This window comes from Hermetia illucens, chromosome 1, assembly GCF_905115235.1.
Source record: "Hermetia illucens chromosome 1, iHerIll2.2.curated.20191125, whole genome shotgun sequence".
Lineage (NCBI taxonomy): Eukaryota > Metazoa > Arthropoda > Insecta > Diptera > Stratiomyidae > Hermetia > Hermetia illucens.
This window is the reverse complement of record NC_051849.1, coordinates 135,695,578-135,714,598: the sequence shown is the minus strand read 5'-3', so window position 1 is coordinate 135,714,598 and position 19,021 is coordinate 135,695,578. Positions and strand designations below refer to the sequence as shown.

At 39.0% G+C, this 19,021-nt stretch overlaps 1 protein-coding gene across 1 annotated transcript in view; it reads left to right on the top strand.

Moving 5' to 3' along the window:
* LOC119658720 (protein gustavus) overlaps positions 1-19,021 on the top strand; it is a 293,290-nt gene that overhangs the window by 77,211 nt on the left and 197,058 nt on the right. The window lies entirely within an intron of this gene.

Here is a 19,021-nt window from a genome sequence, read left to right as displayed (position 1 = left end):
ATCACAAAGATGTAAACAAAAACTAGTTCTATACCAAAACAGTTTTTTTGTATTGTCGCGAGGTTATTATTTTTCTACGTAACCTCATTGACACATTCATTTGTATTTATACATAGAGAAGCGTATCGCGTTCCGTTCTACTAAAATGTTTTGATTTAAAATGATTGATAAGTTCAGAATCGACACAGATTCGATTTTTTCCATTTTTTTTTATTAGTAAAACGGTATATATTCTTTACAAAATATACCGATGCATACAAGGAAATGTTGTATCAGACAAGATATGCAGTTGGATGACAGTAATACTGGACTTAGTTATTATATGTTCATATTTAACAGCCAGGTAACTCCTGGAGCAGTGACCATTGTCGAAGTGAAAATAGAATTAGCCAACCTCAGAAATGATTCGATGCCGTTTTCTCTTAAACTAGGTGCCCATTCTGGCATGAGGCTGTCCACGTTATATATTATATTATGCTACTTTAGGGCTCCCGTCAGCATAACTTATAAAGTTGCATAACCGAAACTAGTTTTAGAAAATCTTTTTGATGATATCGGAAAAAAAGTTTAATTTCCGCCGTATTGGTCTGTAAAGATGTGTAATGGCATGGGTAGACAGAGCTTAAACTACTTATGCACATTGTAGGAAGCTATGAAATATCTGGCAAAGGAATTATATTGGTAGTAGTAAGTAGTAGTGTTTAGAAAATAGATCTCCGTGCCTCAATTAAGCCACGGCGAACCTTCAAGAATGGTGTTTTACTTAATAAGGTCCGGAAGTTATCAGATCCAAGTTTCAATTCCTCATATTCACAAAGAGGTAGAGTTGAAAGCAACTTGAAGGCAAATGAAAGCTTGCGATTTGGCTTTCCGTGAGAAAAATCATGCCATAACTTGCGCGGTGTTTTGATTACTTTGACACAGTGCGCAACACCGTTACCTCCTTTTTCTTTCCTGAAAAGCTAGTGGGCAATATGAACAGGCGTCTTCAAACTGTTATAGAAACATGAGGGTAAACTAGATATTGGTAGCACATTAATACTAACTTTATTTTCCTACTATGTACTATTTTTACCAAAGAAAAAGATCGTAAACTTAATTTTGTCGATTTATTATTTTAATTACTTGATTTTTTTTTTCAAGCAAAACTATTATTTTTCAAGGAAAAAGTTATTTTTATTACTTGTTTTTGTTCTACCTCTCTTACATATAAGCAATAAAAACTAATTTTAAAACTGTAAATAAAACAACTCAAAATAATAACAATAAACAAAATCATAAACTTTCATTTGCCGCCTAATGTAAACTTTCATTTGCCGCCTAGTGTACCTATATGAAAAAATTACCTAACACCTTAAGAATGACATACTGAAAGTATTAATTATCATCAACGGCGCAACAACCGGTATCCAGTCTAGGCCTGCTTTAATCAGGAACTCCAGACATCCCGGTTTTGCGTCGAGGTCCACCAATTCGATATCCCTAAAAGCTGTCTGGCGTCCTGACCTACGCCATCGCTCCATCTCAGGCAGGATCTGCTTCGTCTTCTTTTTCTACCATAGATATTGCTCTTATAGACTTTCCGGGCTGGATCATCCTCATCCATACGGATTAAGTGACCCGCCTACCGTAACCTATTGAGCCGGATTTTATCCACAACTTGACGGTCATGGTATCGGGGAAAATATCTAAGTGCTTTATTTTGAATTTTTGCGCAACATATCGAAAACTTCAGACGCGTTTTTCTCGAAACTACACTTTTCAAATTGGTCGAACTCATAACTCGAACAAACCTTGATTGATTGAATTGCAATTTTGACTGTATATTTATTTGTGATTATATTTTGCATGGAAGTACGTAAGATTTTTAAAATACATTGGATAGTTTCTTTTAATCCATCTGCACATACAGATACAGGCAAGGAGGGCAATACTCATGATGATATTGACACTCTTTCTAGGCTATATCCCTAATTACTGATACCAAGGGATAATGTGGTGCGGCAGGATTCGCAGCATTTGAAATTTATTTCAAATGTTGCGAATGCGAACAAATAGATGGCGCGGAACTTGCCACTTTGTAGAGCTCGCCACGGGAGTGGAGGACTAGCGAGGAAAGTGTGCCATGAGTTAGGGGGCAGAAAGAAACACATGAAGGGAGATCGTTCTCTTCTGCCTCTAACGTTTGGATAGTCGGTTATCACGCGGTGCAGTTTTTAATCAATTTAAACTCATTCATTAAAATGAATAAAGTTTTAGTTTGTGCATAGAGTGTATAGACATGATTAGATAATTCTGATCAAGTATTTATGGGTGTTTTCGTTTCTGTTATTTTGGGCAATTTCAAAGCCAGCAATCTGGACAGTCCACGGACCGAGGGATTTGCTGGTACCACCGCAGATCCGGCGATAAAGCGACCAGGTGTACAATCCCTTGTAAATTCACGCCTGCCGCAAAAAAACTACGTCCGCGGGGGGTCCTGGCGACGGCCACCCAGAACGCAGCGCCACGTCGTCTAATAATTTACGACCCCCTCAGCAGGCGCAACTACCTCATCGATATTGGTGCGGAGGTTTCGGTTCTTGCCGTACCTCGGCAACATCAACTTTTCCCACAACCGCTCAAACTGGCGGCAGCAAATTCCTCCCCCATAAACACATACGGGTATAGGCAAGTGGACGTGAGTCTTGGCTTGCGTAGGACGTTTACGTGGCGTTGAGGTTTCACTTCGATAAGAAGTTTGAAACACGTTTGAGTAACAAGGCAAACTGAGAGAGCGTGGCTGTGACATACTAAGCTGTATGTCTGAACTGATTACTTGCTACACCGACAGATCCCTCACAGCAGAGGGAGCGGGTGCCGGTGTCATTGGTCCAAGGAAAATGTACTTCGCGCCAATGGGCAGGTACACTAACATATTGCAGGCGGAAATATACGCAATAGGCAGATGTGCCTTCTTTAAGTTCCAAAGGAGGGGCAGAACATCGTTATTCTAACCGTTAGCCAAGCAGCGATCAAGGCACTTAGGTACAACCAGGTGAACTCTAAACTGGTATAGGAATGCCTTGAGAGGCTGAATACACTCGGCTCGTCCAACAAGGTCTGGATACTCTGGGTTCCAGGCCATGCTGGGTTGGAAAGCAAAGAGGCAGCGGACGAACTAGCCACGAAGGAAGCAAGGACGCCTTTGCACGGGCCAGAATCCTTCTGTCGAATCGGAAACGGTTTCATGGCTATGACACTAAAAAATGATGAGCGGTTGAGGGAACTATACTGGTCGGGCTTACCAGGGATGGAGCAGTTCAGGGTGCTTATTGGGGGATACGAACTAAAGCGCACAAATGATTGCTTAAACCTCACCAGAAAGAACCTCCGAATCATAGTAGGAATTCTAACTGGTCACTGTCGGCTAAACTATCACCTAGAGAAGCTAGGGATATCTACGGACACTGCCTGCATGTTTTGGGCAGAGTATGATGCAACCTCTACACACGTCCTGGGGCAGCGTGTAAGGCAGGTCGAGGCATCTGGGAGAACACTTAATACCCGATGCGAAGTTGAAAGATCTGGAAGTAGGTAACGTATTAAAGTTCCTGACGGTTATAAGCTTGCTTGAGATACTATAATTAATAGGTACACTATAACCAGTAAGAGGGGCACAATAGTTCTTTAAGAATAATAATTATTTTAATAAATAATTTCCTGACGATTTTCGCGGAAATTTTGGTTTTTATTTTTTATAGAGAGAATCTTATGTTACTCCTCTAACTATATATGCGTATAATCGAAAAAAAATTCCTGGTTCATCGTAAATTAAATTATTTACACCTGAACTTGATCGCCGGCAGTCACGATACAATACCTTAAAATTTTCGGAGACAGATGCAAAGGTTTTTTATGCTAAGAGAATCAACCACAGAAAAACATAATATTAAAATCAATAATTTTATTTCTTTCTCATTTTATATTTCATGTCATTGTTTTTTTTTCATTTTCATATGTATATATTTTTAAATCAATGATGATGGATTTTTTAAAATATTTTCCAAAAACTCAGTGGACTAGAATCTATAAAAAAGTAGTCATTAGAACCATCGTGCGTCTAAATATTCTTACATAAGAAATAGTGGTCCATCTTTCAAGCGCCGGTATCCGACTTGTTGTGATATAGCTTATATCATTTAGTCACGTGACGTGACGGTTGTTGAAAAGCGGCATTATTTAATTCCCTTTATTTGAAACTCTTTATAACGATCAATCAATTGCTACCTTTGTTTTCTTTCCCCGAAAGTAATAATTTCTTTCACGGACCCATTTTCAGAAACTACCCAAGTGAAAAATGTGAAGAAAATCAGGAGGCTGTCATTATATGGTGCCTAGACTCCGAAATACCTTCCATACCGATATCTATATTCAAATAAAGTTAATGACAGCATATTACTTAGTAGTAATTGACTGCGAAACCCCCCTTAAGTTCATCGTAGAATTTTATCGCAATTTAGGCCATAACATAGAGCATGATCCTACCAAGTTTCGTGGAAATCGCACTATTATTAAAAAGTTATAATAGGTCAAAGTTGTCGTTTCTGTGCAAATTCAAAACTTTGAGAGTCAGTATCACCCGAAAATGAAAATTCTCATATAATATATGCATATATATATTACGTGCTAGGTATTACTGCGACAAATGTCCACTGAAGTGTTTTTATAAAGGAAATACACAAAATCTTTCATACCTTAAGCGTCCAGCTTCCGGTTTCTAAAGGTGTCTCGTTTCGAGCACTTGGGCCATTTATATTCACACTGAGATTTGGTTTTACCATCCAACGTTTCGATGGATACAACATTTCGAAGTTGATTCAGACTAGTTGTGCATTAATGCATCTCTTTACTTACAGCTGCATATCCCCCTAAAATAGTGTACCAGATTTTTTAAATGGTAGAAAGGCACATTTTATCTTTGGCACTAATAGAAATTAGTCCTTAGATATTTCCGTTGAAGCGATAATCCATATTTTGAACCTGTTCATAAAACAATTCCAAATTTTCGGTTTTTGAGCTGTATTACTGTTACTCGGAATTGGCAACATTTAGGATCAGCTATTTTGTCTTATTAATAGCTTATAGTTGATTAACACAATCGAGACAAGGACCACATTTCACTTTCATTTGTACATGTCGCTTAGTTTCGACTATCACATCAACATGTCAACTGTAGACATTGTAAATCGCATAAGGAAAAAGTGTGTGACCCTTACAACCAGTACCTGTCGATCATCAAGTGGCTATCATTAGATGGGGACTATTCGATTTCGGACAAAAAAAAAATGCAAAGAAACTCGGATTTTTTAGAGAATAATTAAATCAGTCAAGTCGAAATCATCCAGCCTTCAAAAACATTTTTCAGGGTTGGATAGTTCAAAGAACTCTCCGGTGACATATAGTTTGAGACAAACTTTATAGATTATTTGCTGACAACTTCTATTTAAGCAGGTTTTATTCAGAAGGCATTGAATTTTTATTCTATTTAAAAATTCAAGGAATATTTGTAACATAGTAAATAGAAAGTTGAATAAATATAAAATTTGCATTAAAACCGGTGAAGCACGATTTGAGATACAAATTTCGAGAAGATGGTATCTTAATATCTATATATATAATTTAATCTTAGGAGCCAATTCCTTTTTTCGGTCCCGAGATTCATTGTGATTTTTATATTAAATATTCTGTTTTCTTATCTCGTCCTATGAATTATTTTAGCGCAAAGCACTATTTAACGACGTTCTGTATAGCTTCATATCCGACTTGGAATGAAGTATCTTTACAAAGTGAATCTATACATTATTCACAACTATATTTGCCCGCAAATATATAAATAGATCGCCAATTCTATCTCTGGACAGGACAAATTGCCCTTCAATTTATTATTCAGTGAATTGCCCTTCAATTCATATGGCAAGTCAATGTGGTTCGAGAAACGACAACTACTATTAATTACTACAATAAATTACGTTATTTTTGAATCGAAGACCGCACACACCAAAACAGTAGAAGATTCATTGTGAAACAATTATGCAAAGCAAACATATTTCATAGACTGCAAAGTTTGTTGGAAGCATTTCCTTTTTTAGCACACAATGTCATTTCGATAGATAAATATGTACGAAAGCTATGCAATAAATTAATAATACGAAATACAGTAGATATCGAAAGAGTTTATTGTTATTTATTTATTGCGAAATTTGAACTTTTAAATTTATAGGGTAACAAGTATTTTCTGATTTAGAAGAGATCCAATTACTTCGTCTTTTAGAATATATTTTTATGTGTAGACATCTCCTTATTTTTTCTCTCTCAATTTTTGGGTTGAATTTCTCCTTGAATTCTATTTTGCTGAGAACATACACCCTGCATCTAAAGGTTCTTAGACGTATGAAGTCACGAGTCTTTTCTTGCCATTGCATTCTCTCGCTTTGAATTTTGGTGATCGAACCCGTCTTGGCCCACGATGATGAAGATAGGCCTAAGTGAAGTAGGATACTGACTCCTTCCTTTTCAATCAGCAGTGCAGAGTCTTATGTTCCGCCTTTTTGTACTATACTTGTATTTGACGAAAGTTTATCACGTTTGCCTGCCGCCGTCATATTTGCCCGATATTGTCTTTCGTACCGAAAAATCGTATAGGAAAATTATGAAGAGTGGATAAGGTCCGATTTGGCCTTATGGTCCTGGATGCTACATTTACCTGTGCCCCTAGTGACACTGTCCTACTAATGACTCTCTCGATTATCGCTTGAGTTTTAAGCACTAACGTAGCATGCCGTTTTTTATCAAAAAAGCTTCTACACGTAAACCCATTAAATTGACATGTTAATTCAGCACGATGAGTTAGTTTTGCGGATCAGAGGATTCAAAGGCCATCCAGGCCACATTGAAAAAAGTTACACCTTATGGGATTTTGTCGTTAGCCATACTGCACATATGGTACAGATACCAACTTCCTATTGGTAAAGGTTAAGCACTGCGTTCCTAAGCAAGAATAGGAAGGGTAATCCGGTAAGGCTGATAAGTAAAAAAGGTTATATGAAGGAAGTGGCAAATATAAAGAGCAATGAGAGTGTATGTGCGAATTGCTAAAATTTTTTGAACATCGAAATCGACGCAGATGCACGGGACAAAGGCTTAAAAAAACAAGCAGAAAGTTGCGAAGTGGAACAACTTCATATTCTTAGAATTTTTTTGATTTTTCGGTTGAGTAATAATATTATAATTATAATAAGCAAAAGGAAATGTTGCAGCACGCAATGATTTCAGAAGTGTATGTGGCCGCAAAACTGGTCCTGTGAAGGATTAACAGTCAACTTCTCTTCCAATATGACGAGCATCTAAAAAGATTCTTAACCGTATCATATCCGATGAGTTTCCACTCTTGTGGATGAAATGGCTAATCACCGTAGCATGCGGATACAGACTATCCCTCCAAGCGAAAGAGAAATCATTTCGGCCATCAATGCATTCAAACGGAATAAAGTCGTTGGGCTTGACCGTCTCCCCGCAAAGTTATTTATCGCTGCACCTGCAGTTATTTACTGCAGATCTGCTATTTCCACTCCTATGGAAATGTTGGGGATCCGAGCCTTTCCCAGAGAGTGGAAGATAGGGATGATCGGTGAGATTCCGCAAATGGGGACAATCTAAGTTGAATCCGCGTATTCCCTGCCATGACAAAGAAATAATCTTGGAACGTATTAAAGAACATTTGGAAATCTTCATCGGGTTTCTTCGTTCGGGTTTCTCCTGCATTGAACACATCAATACCCTACGGACCATCCTAGAGCAGTGCGCGGACTTTAGATATTCACTGATTTCGCTGTTTGATCTCTCACCGAGTCATGTACCTTGATCAAATGGCTCTGGATTTGGAAAGAGAGGCAAGTAGAGTTGACTAAAGATAGAGAGTCTAACAGGTCATCACACTCTCCTTATCCAATTCAAGTCATCGATCAATTTGTATATCTCTGAAGCGTGGTTTCTGCCGACTATGGCATCGAATTGGATGTTCACCCAACGGATTAACTACCCCAGATCCGCTTTCGCTACCTTGTCTAAAATCTGGAAATGCAGTTATCTCAACATCCAAGATAAAGTTTGAACTGTTGTATATTAGTATTCTTTCTTTGTTGCTATATGGGAGTAGCACATGAAAAGTGACCCCCACTGTTAATAAAAAGCTTAAAACCTTCGTCAACATCCCGTTTGCGCTGTATCATCGGGATATACTGGCCTGATACTATTAAAAGCAAAAAAATTAGTTGGCACATAGGTCTGGCACCCGTATGCGTCGCGATCGGAAAATGGAAGTGACAGTGAATGGGTCACACATTAAGAGGGGTGGCAATTTGCATTGTTGGCTATGCAAAGCAGTAGAATTCACTCTCCCAAGATGGCCGACGGTGATTGATTGCAAAGTGGTCAGTCAAACTGATTACAAATTGAGATCTGCAACCCGCAAATGAACCAAAAGATTAACAAATCTTTTGTTATTCAGATTCACAAAACAAATCATAAATCTACTACTAATCGGGAGTGGTCGATCTGATTGTTTGTGCGGTGTCGATCAATTGAAACCGGACTGACGCTATGATTGCGCTCGAACAATATGCCACCAATGATGAGGCGTTGGAAGCTGCAGATATCCACAAACTTCCCACCATTACCGTTACGGTTATCAAGACTGTCTTTCCCATCTCATGTCCGAGCAAGGTATTTTCGGAGCCCACCTTGGCATTCAAATCACCCATCACGATCACAATATCATCTTTAGGGTACTACTCCTGAATTGCGAATAATTGCTCGTAGAAAGCATCCTTCTCTTGGAAAACTCCCTTGGTGCAGAATACTGCACAATTACGATGCACCTTAAGCTGGACCGGAATCAAAAGTCTGTCAGAACCGGGCTCTTAGAGAGCGCCTTGCGGTAACCATCAAAAACATTCTGACATCAGATCTGCGTCTGAGACCACTTGGCTTTCTAGAGTATAAAAAGATATTGTCATAAGTGTGGCAAAAGCGAGGGCCTAGGACCAGAATGTCCAGCTTATATCGTTGGAATTCCCGCTCGGGTTGGAGAAAGCGAGCATTTTTGGGACCTTTGCTACATAGTCCATTTTCGACAGCCTAAGGTCAGCCCCTGTTCGCGGCGTTGTTGACGTTTCGACAGCAATAAAGTTTCAAAATTTGCGGATTGCTAACCCACAAATTCTGTTTTAGTCGTCGCCAATTTTTGTCTAGGCTTGAAACTGTATTAGAGCACTTCATTCCAAGGCCGTAACAAGCAATAGAAGGCAATATTGTTGGCATCGCGTATGCTTGGGGTTATTATGCTGAAGTGGGTCATAGCCTTATCCACAGCTGAATCGACTGGAATTCGACATCCAATCACGCTATAAATCTCTCTGTCATTTATTAAACTTGAACTGCGACCTCTCCTTGCAACAGCTTAGTTTTCTAACGACTCAGCCATCGAGGCAGACCGCTTAAATTTACAGTAAATTCACGTTATTCATTGCATATATGGGCGTTTTTAGCTTCAGTATCATTACCAAATTTTGTATCAGTAGGTGAATCGTTTTCAAATAAATTGTGTGTGACAGATAGCCAGACGGACAGAGATTGGATCGTTTTGAATTAGGTTTTCATAAGGTTTTGTTGTCCACATGAAAGATGGTTTTGTTTCACAAGCTGATGTTGTAGTTCGAACACGGAGTACCATACCAAGCAGATAGTGATCCCACTATATAATTGCATTCATAAAGGCTGGAAAGTGGCGGCGTTAAATAACAGATGCTCAATTTGGTTGAAAGTAGTCTACGTTTGCTGGTGCATTTCTTTCCATGCAAACCAGGTACTTCCAACGACTATTATGGAATTCATAAGTAACAAAGTTTCTCGCTAGAAGAAGGTTTCACGGTTCCAAGGAGGTTCTTTCGATTACTTTGATACTGCGTGACCTATCGAACATACATGGTCTACAGTTTTGTTCGCGATTCATGGTAGACTTTGAGAGTTGAAGATGCTTGTGTCCACTAGTCCAACGCAACATCTTCGTCTCCCATTATCGCAAGACGCCGTTCATTGCTTTTTAAGGTTTTGTGTAAACACAAAACCTTATTAAAATCGGTTTACTGTCTGTCTGTCTGTCTGTCTGTCCGTCTGTCTGTCTGTCTGTCTGTCTGTCTGTCTGTCCGTCACACGCATTTTTCTCGGAAACGGTTATAGCGATTGACACCAAATTTGGTAGAAAGGTGGGAACTGTGAACGCTCACGCATACAGTGAATTACACCCTTTTACGTCGAATTTAAGGGGGGATCCCCATACATGCAAAAGGGGGGTGTAAAATTTTTTTTCATCAAATATAGTCATGTGGGGTATCAAATTAAAGGCCTCGATTAGTAATTTTCAAAGCCGATCTTAGTTTTGACGTTCGTTGGAGAGGTGGGGAGCACGGGGGGTTGAAAGTGATCATTTCTTTAAGGGGGCCATTCTCAGAAACTACCAAACCGAAAAATCTGAAAAAAATCAGGAGGCTGCCACTATATGGTGCCTGGGCTCCGAAATACCTTCCATGCCGCTATCTCTTTAAATAAAGTTAACAATAGTATATTACTACAATTTTTTTTTAATTGGTTGGAAACCCCCTTAAGTTCATCCTAGTACCATGAAATTTTGCAGTGATGTAGGCTATAATATAGAGCATAATCTCACCAAGTTTGGTGGAAATCGCACTATTACTAACAAAGTTATAATACGTCAATTTTGTTGCTTCTTTGAAAATTGAAGACTATGAATGTCAATATCACCCGAAAGTGGATACTCTCACATAATATATGGATATATTACGTGCTACGTACTAAGAAATACACAAAACCTTTCGTACCTGAAGCGTCCAGCTTCCGGTTTCCCGACTTGTTTATAGTTGGCCAACACTCAGATCCATAGAGTGCGACAGGACGGACGACATTACGGTAAATTTTAGATTTCAGTTGTGGAACGCCACTTCACCCAAGTTGCGTTAATGCGTGAAGCAATTTCATAACGCAGTTCTCTATTGGCTGCTAGCGTTGACCCGAGGTATTTCATGTTTCATTGGAATCGGTCGTCAAAAATTCAGTTTTGTTTAGATTCAATCTGAGACCGTGTTGCATGAGGCGATCATTCCATTTGTGGACAAGTCGCTCAAGATCATTTTTGCTATTAGATGCCAGGAAAATATCCCATGTGACGGTGTCCACAAGAAGAAAAAAGAGGAGTGGTGAGAGGGCGCTTCCTTGATGAACACTGCCATAACCTGTTAAAATGAGATAACTAGATTGTTAATAAAAACTCTAACCCAATATTTCAAAGGAAACTTTGGCATCACTGATAGTCGAAACAAACATTAGAAAGGGACGACCTCGTTAAAATAGATAGGATCTAGTTCAACTATTTGCAGCTATTAATTCAGCAGAGTGAAAATTGGGTTTCTCCAGGGGGTTCAGCATGCGTTGGCAACTTTATTGTTGAGTTCAAGGTGTTGTGTTATTGTAAGAATACTTGCGTTAAGATTGCAAGGCGCCAATCTATTAGTCTTCAAAATTTGAGCTGCGATAGAGTCACAATATTTAGTTATCAGCGGGTCCTGAACGCTACGTAGCAACGATTGTTTACCCCATCGACTAATGTATCAAACTCCCAAGATAACAAGCTTTATGGATGTGTCACCAACAATACGTCGCTTTAGCACTAACTCTCAGCCAACTTTTTTATAAATTCTAGTTTTTTCCATATGCAGCGTTCTAAAACGAAAGAAAGAAATACGTGGCAGAATTTCATTTGGAAAGGAAAGATCCTATAGAACCGATTTTACTGGTGTTTCAAGTCAATAAGTTTCAGTGGCTGATCGCCTAGGAGGCACCCAATGTTGGTCGGGGTTATTTTAGGTTTATATTACATTGTTCTGGGAAATCTCCACTAACGTCACGAATTTGCATACTTGAAATAAAATTGCTTGATTACCCCTATCGCTATAAGCTTATGATTTGCATCACTGTTACCACCCACTGTACAATGCGACCACGCGAAAGCGAAAAAAAATATTGGGATTCCTGCTTGACTAGTAAATCCATAGAGAAGACGTTGACCGAATGAACCTATAAAGTGAGTCCGCAATGCTTCCACTGTACCGTAAGGTTCAGTGTCAACGACCAACCATTGGATAAATATATGAGAACTAATAGCAAATAAAAAGAGAAGTTTTGCGAATCAAGAAAAAAGTTGAAGTTCTGGATTAAGGTTACAATGGGATGGCGTCAACGATGGCGGCGACTGACTAATGTTGGCCAGTAACTCTTCCGCCGCCTGCACCAACGGTTCTCAGTTAATCTTAATGATGGGGATCGTATCTACTTCTACATTCTTTCTCCAATCGTTTCAATGGTGTTGTGTAGAAGGCCAAGGCATGGACTTGGATGTCGCTGTATTAGCATAAAACATATGTTGAGTGACGTGTTGTATGGTGGAAGTGAATTTGGCAAAATGTTGCTTCGAGAACAAGTTTTGCGAAGGTGAATTCCTTCTCAAGGCACAGACGGCTTGAAATTGTAGATCCCACCTGTCTTCTTTACACGGCAGGCATTTATCAGTTATGAGCCAGAAGCAATGATGGAATCACCCATATTTAAATGTCGGTAGGCATGTTGTGCCCACATACATATTTACATTTATTTTTGTTCGAATGGAAACATTGCTTGAATGTTAACAAATCTGAAACGGGTAGTGCTCCACGATTTTATAAATTTCAAAATCTTAATACCAACGATCTGAGGAGACATACAGTGTGAATACCAATAATGTCAGTTATTGCTTCTTTGATTCATGGTCATTTGAGTTGTCCGTGTGAAAAATAGACAATAAAGTCATTTTAAGAACTGTTTTCCTGTAAGTGTCCTGGTTTAGAATGATTAACATTTCCCTTTGATTCTTCCCTATCTGCAGTTGAAGGATCTAATCCTAACTGTATATTTAAATGAGTGGTCAAAGATTTGATGGATCTTGATCTTGCTTCTTTCTTTTCGGATGGATGATGCTAACAATTTTTGTATCTTTTCAAGCAGCTTTTCTCTTGCGAATTTGCGGATTTCTTGTCTTAGATGTATCTTAAATGTTATGAGATACATTGTTGAATAACATTTGATGATGCTATTTGAAACTAGCGAGTTTAGTAACTTCTTTATACGACATTTTCAACTAAATCTTGGTACATAATTGTTAAACACTACTATCAGTTTGTGCGACGTAACTCAACAAACAAAACCGGAAGCTGAGAGCCTGAGGTGTGAATGTTTTTGTGGCTCTCTGATATAATGTTTACTTGAGCAACTTTTGGGTAAGCACATCACCAGAAGTCCAACTACAGAGTATTTGTCTTCATTTTAGCATGATCTCTTTGGGGATAAGGCCTTGGAGTCTACGAATTCTGTATTGGAAGAAACGTTTTTGACCTATTGTAAATCAGCTACTATTTGTATGATAATAACAATGGATGGTGAAACTGCCCAATTTGAACCTAGGCCTCGAAACGTGTGAGAGCACTCTATTTCGAGATCGTAACGCGTTACGTTTAATCGGGGGTCAACTGATATCCGACACTCAATCATTGATACGAAATGTTGTGAAATTTTTCAAGTGCCAGCGAAATCAAATTACAAGGTTTTTAATAGCATCACATTTCCTCAATTGACTTGCGCCGTAAATATCTAAACTGGTCTTCTTTTGGATAGCGGGTGAAACATAGACGAATGAAGACTCAAAAGATGTGCCCTGAAAAGTGGACTAGGCCTCGTTCTGAAAACCTACCCAACTGAAATTTAAGCTTGAAAATGCATTCCATTCCGATATCAGTTGTGCTGAATGTAATGTCGCGTGACGTAGCGTAGAGGCGATCGTACCTTTAGATGTAGAATCCAAACGAATTTAGATATTGACTCGAAAGGAGAAAAGGAGTTACTATTCTATAGGAAACAAATTTTGCGAACGGTAGATTAATCCATGAGAAACAGGTATTTCACTGATTTCTATAGTTGTGTTAAGAGTCCCAAGCTTTTGTGGATCACGACAAAATATTACGATAGTCTTTAAATAGCTAATACTTAACAGTCTTTTTCTTGTTTCAGGTTTTGTGTCCGTCACACTGTGACAGACTTAAAACCTAAATTAGATTTGAGTCCTCAGTTATGTTTTGCAGCGAGTGTCCTCTCTTCTGCCTTTCGCAGTTTATTTTGGATAGATGCGATCATGAAGTTGATCACATCCCAATTCTCTTGTTGTGCTACAATTTTCGCCACCAGATTTTCTGGTACCGGCACCTTCCTAGAGCCTCCTCTAGGTTCCTCCTTTCTCCTACAAATCTCGGACAGTATAAGAATACATGCTCTGAGTTCTCTGGTACTCCATTGCAATTTGGACAATCATGTTAGGTCTCCAATTTAAACCTGTGCAGGTATTGGCGATATCCTCCATATTCCGTGAGAAACTGGGTGATATTATAAATAATCTCACCGTGTCGTCTATCCAACCACTCCTTGATAGCAGGAATGAGCCTGTGAGTCCACCGACCCTTTCCCGAGCGTCCCTACCGCTCTTGCTATTTATTTATGGATCTCTCCCTCTCAGCATTCTCCGTCTGCGATAAGGGAGAAATTGACTTCGCATTGTATATAGTCGCCATCTCATCTGCCAAGATGTCGATTGGCATCATTCCAGAGATGACTAATGCTGCATTATCTGAGACAGTCCTGAAGGCAGAGCTGTCCTCCTGTAGACTGCGCTCAGCTTGTTAGTGTTAACTGACATCCGCAACGCCTCTCTCCAAACTGGGGTCGCATAGAGCATGGTTGAGGTCAGCAACCTGGCTATAAGAAACCTGGAGGTATGCCGTAGCCCTCTCACGTTTGGCATCATCCTCGTCAGGGCCATACTAGCAGTGGATGATTTATCGCAAATATACTGTACGTGTTGCTTATAGCTCAGCTTCCTGTCTATCATCACTCCTAAGTATTTGATGGTCGACTTGGAAGTGATTATATGATTCCCAATTCTAATACAGGCGTAATTTCTCTTCAGGCGCTTAGTGATGAGGACCGCTCCTGTTTTTTCCTTCGCAAGTGTTAGACCAAAGCTCTCTAGCCAACTTTTAACAGCCCTGATTGCCTCACTTGAGTATAACTCATCATCTTCGAGATGCTTTGCGACAACAACCAGCACTATGTCGTCAGCGTAACCCACCACTGCATACGCATTTTTCTCGGAGACAGTTATTGCGATTGACACCAAATTTAGTGGAAAGGTGGGAATACTGAACGCTCACGCACACGATGAGTTACATCTTTTCACGTCGAATTTAAGGGGGGAGAGGGGGGTGTCCCCATACATGCAAAAGGGAGTGTAAATTTTTTTTTATCAAATATTGTCATGTAGGATATCAAATGAAAGGTCTCGATTAAGATTTTCCGAAGCCGGTCTTAGTTTTGACATTTGTTGGAAAGATGGTGAGTGCAGGAGGAAACCACCCAATCGAAAAATCTGAAAAAAAATCAAGAGGCTGTCACTATATAGTGCCTAGGCTCCGAAATACCATACCGATATTCTTTCACATAGAGTTAATAATAGTATTGTATATTACTATAATTTTGTAGTAATTGACGGCAAAACCCCCTTAAGTTCATTCTAGCACCACCAATGCAGTAATATAGATGATCCTACCACTTGGTGGAAATCGCACCATTACCAAAATTATAATAGGTTAGTGTGTCGCTTCTTTGCAAATGCAAGATTTTGAATGTCAGTATCACTTTAAAGTGGATATTTTGACATAATATATGCATATATAACGTACTACGTATTAATGGGACAAATTCATACATATATATTTATAAAAGGAATACAAAAAACCGTTCATACCTGAAGTGTCCAACTTGTTTTATATAGTAAAAGCCTTAATAGTATGGTGAAACCGTGCGCGAATTTCATCGTTATAGCTATTCTCAGTTGCGATTTTCGACCCTAGTTAAGAGAAATTATTAAGTCTCAAAGCTGTCTCTCAAAGCTGGCTCTCTTATCTTTATTATTCTCATTTAGCCAGCGCTATTTGATGCTGTTGGTTCTTTGGTTTTTGGTGCTGACGTTGCTACCATATATTTCGTCTTGCCTCGCGTGGCCTGCTCAAACTGGATGAAGGCAGTTTGTATATTTCTGGTTGTTCTTCCCATAATGTAGTAGTTGGGTGGATTTAAAGAGGATGAGGCCTCTCGCATTTACCTGAATGCCTCCAGAAGGATCCTGTTGCCTTTGTCAGGGTCAGCCTAATTAGTCTTATCCATTTCGTCGCGATACCAAATTTTCTCATGGGCGTGTACAGTTTTACCCTGGCTATGTCATCATAGGCGGCCTTGAAGTTACTGAAAAAATGATGGCCATATCCCAAAAGTTTTTCCATCGCTTCCGCAGAGAGAAAATCTGATCTGTTGCTGATTTGCTTGGAGCGAAGCCTTTTTGGCATGGAGCGATGATTCAGTATCATATGGGTGATTTCTTGGCTTTTAACGGTTTTACCTCGGGGAATAGGGCAAGTCTCTTCAAAGCACTCTAGAAGTATGCTATTCAGAATTTTCAGTTGATTTTTTTTATCGCCAAGGAATTCTTCGTCGCTTGGAGAGCTTCACTTTATTGCAAAAGAGTTAATTGAATTTTGACTGCAGTGTTTTCCTAGAATTCCGTATTTACATTACAGTTTGTTTTTATGAAAGAACGAGTTCTTATGGACCATCCACCACCAGATAATATCCCCCTTTAACTGATCCAAAATCAGGTTTTGTTAATCCGAGCCCATATACGGGAAAGATATCCTGCAAATTAAATTTCGACATAAATGTAGTCCTACGTATTATATGGCGAAAAATCGTCGCTGACTTATCCAGCTTCTTTCAAACTTCTGCTAAGGGTTCCGTGTCACCTTTTTTCATCATCATCATCAACGGCGCAACAACTGGTATCCGATCTAGGCCTGCCTTAATAAGGAACTCCAGACATCCCGGTTTTGCGCCGAGGTCCACCAATTCGATATCCCTAAAAGCTGTCTGGCGTCCTGACCTACGCCATCGCTCCATCTTAGGCAGGGTCTTCCTCAACTTCTTTTTCTACCATAGATATTGCCCTTATGGACTTTCCCGATGGGATCATCCTCATCCATACGGATTAAGTGATCCGCCCACCGTAACCTATTGAGCCGGATTTATCCACAACCGGACGGTCATGGTAACAAGTAACATTTAACAATAGACAAATTCATAAAAAAGTTGAATATAAGAAATTATATTGAGGGGAATGTAAGGTATGATGCTACACTGCTATTTTATTACCGCCAAAACGACAGAAAAATAGATTAAATCCTGGGTAATTTACTCGAAAACGGCTGAACTGATTGTCACAAAATTTGGTGAGAATGTGTAGTCTGTGAATCCATTTACATTTAGCAAGTGGCGCCATTTTGTGTTGGGTATGAAGGAGGGCCTCCCATACATGCGAAAGGGGTGTGTAAAATTTTTTTTCACGGTATATGGTCTTGTGGAGTATCAACAAAAAGGGCTCGAATAGTACTTTTCGAAAACCATACTATTGGGAGAAACATAGGAGACTAAGGGCTCAAAATGTGACCCCAAAAACTGAAGCAGGTCTCGTTTTCGGAATCTAAAATCTGATAAAAAAATCACAGTGATGCGCCTATACAAAATCTGAGCTTCAAAATACACCTCGTTTCAATATCTGCACAAATAAAGTTAATAATAGTATATTACAATATTTTAGAAATTTACCCGAAAACCCCCCTTAAGTTCATTCTAAAAGTATAAAATTTAGTACCAGCATCGGCCTTAATATAGGACATAATTCCTGAACGCAAACCAACGGTTATTAACAAAGCTATAGAGGTTCAAAGTTTCGCATTTCAGGTAAATTTATTGCACTCTCAGAGGTGTATGACGTTATCATCATATAAAATGAACTTACCTGAATGGCGGGGTCCATGAGGTCATTTTCGTTTTTCTTTTTTAGTTGCTTTTAGTTATTTGAATGTCAGTATCAATTACTGGTGACAGGCATGTGTATGTATATCTATGTGCTAATGGAGTTTTCGAGTAGTGTTCAATAAGTTGGACATGTTCGTAGGTATGTAACACATGCTTTCGCGCATAGAGTGAAAGTGCGTTAGATCAATTAGATGGAATTTTTGTTTATCTAGGATGAACACAATATTTACATACACCTTTGATATATATTGTGCGTACATGTGTATCATGTTGTTTGGCAAAATATGCACTGCCTCTGCTCTGGACGAAACTGTCAGTCAAGTTTTTCGTTCCTTTTTAAAGAATGCACTACTTTATATTCTTAGCTATGTGGTAATGGAAAATGTGCCTGCAACATAAGATGAACACGAAGCTTGTTTATATTTTATTGATCTCAGAAAAATATGTTGTTTTGTTTAAGTTCAGAGCCTAATTAAACCTAACAGGGTATTTGCTTTTGTTTATCCTTTATTTTTTTAACTATTTGAAGTACTCATTTAAAGATACTGAAAACTGAAGACTGTAAGTAATAAGTAAATATGTGGTTAAAGATCTATGATAAAGTTGCAAAAATTTTCACGTACCGACAGGAGTTCAAATTATTCAATTCATTTGCATGAATTTTTGTTATCCTGCTTTTCGTTTCCAGTGTTCTTTCTCTGCAAGAGAACCTAAATTAGGATCTCGTCATTCAGTTGACTGAGTTTAGGCAACAGCAGCTGGTGGCAATATAGCATACCATAGGATATCCACACAGTCACATTTAAAACAGATACAGTCTGTTACATAAGAGCGTGGTCACTGTTGCACGTAGATAAAAAATCAGAGCGTCCTGTTTCTTTTTCTATGACATTGAGGGCAC